The sequence below is a fragment of the Otolemur garnettii genome, unplaced genomic scaffold (assembly GCF_000181295.1).
Source record: "Otolemur garnettii isolate 467f Iridium unplaced genomic scaffold, OtoGar3 scaffold00005, whole genome shotgun sequence".
NCBI lineage: Eukaryota > Metazoa > Chordata > Mammalia > Primates > Galagidae > Otolemur > Otolemur garnettii.
In genome coordinates, this window is record NW_003852400.1 from 6,088,571 (window position 1) to 6,090,098 (window position 1,528).

Genomic DNA, 1,528 nt, shown 5'->3' on the forward strand with positions numbered 1-1,528 from the left:
TCATGCCGGAAAATATATGGCTACTCTCTCTGGCCTACTTGGAATCACATTTTTCTATAAGGCTATGCCTAGGTATAACTCTCAGGAAATCCACGCAGCCCTGTACTACACTCTTACTCAGCAAGTTAACAGTCCAAATTTTCCTAATGTTACTTCTCTGTTTTAAACTTTTAAGCCAAGAATTTGAAGTTTCTTTTCTTGGCTTTCTTTGTAAACTCCCTTTGCCTCTTGGGGAAACATCTCTTGGCCTACAGCCCAGATGGTGAAGGTTTGAAGGTTAACATCCTTCTGGGATTAAAAGCACATCCACTAATAGTTTACAAATTACCTCAATGCATTGGCTCAAGTGTCCTATCCTATTTGGCCATTCTCTCCAGCTCTGTTGGGGAAAAGCCATGTAGACTTTGAGTTCCTCATAAAGACTGTGCCCTCTCCTACCTTTGGGCCTTTACACATACTGACCCATCCACCTGGAATACTTTTCTTTTCCCTTCTCTTTGCCAGTTCAATCTCCATTTCTCAATTTAAACATCATTTTCTTAGGAAGAACACTTTGACCACTTTTATATAAGACTTTCATCATATATTCACAAAATACTTAGAGTTTCTTTCAATTTGTAATTTATGCACTTATAATCATGTACAAGTATTTGTTTATTCTATCTATTTACCTATGTTTAGTGGAACTTTAGGCTATAAATTCCAGGTGTCTGTTTTGTTCTCTAATGTAATCTCATTTCAAGAACATACTAAGTATTCAGTAAATATCTCTGACACAAGATTAAATCACTTTTTGTGTGGTGTTCAAAATTAGGGTTCTCATACCATATCTGTTTATCTACAGTATCCCAAGATTGCAAAAAATGTTGTTTAAAAAATTGTTGCATTTACAACTACTTTTCTTAATGGATTAGGATTAAAAAAAAATTTTTTTTTGGTAGAGATGAGGTTTTACTACATTGTCCAGGCTGATCTTGAACTCCTGGCCTCACGCAATCCTCCCACCTCAGTCTCCCAAAGCACTGGGATTATAGGCATGAGCTGCCACATCTGGATCAGGATGTCATCAACGCCATGCAACCAATACAAATTGGAAATAAATTTGTTTGCTTACATATAACCATTGCCCATACTCCCTAGTTTTACATTTTTATCTCCATCAAATAGCCAATTATTCTCATGAATCTCAGGTTAACAACTTCAGAGTAAGTAAATGATGTGTATTTGAACTCAGTCAGTACAGGTATTCTAAGTCGGGTCATGAAATTCTATTTCTGCATAAGATTTCACTTGCAAAGAAAGCTTGAAAGCCACTGTGGCTTCAGCTTCTAGAGAGAGCAGAAACAGAACTTTTATAATAAGGTTGGAAGAAGAGTCCAGAGTCCTTTCACACAGATCTGTGAGACATTTACAGGAGCTTCATTATTTTACCCAATCTGGTTTGTGGCAAGATTGAGTAAAATAATGAAACATGTACAAAAGTACTCTTAGTTTTTATTCCCCTCTCTTACCTTTATCCTACACAATT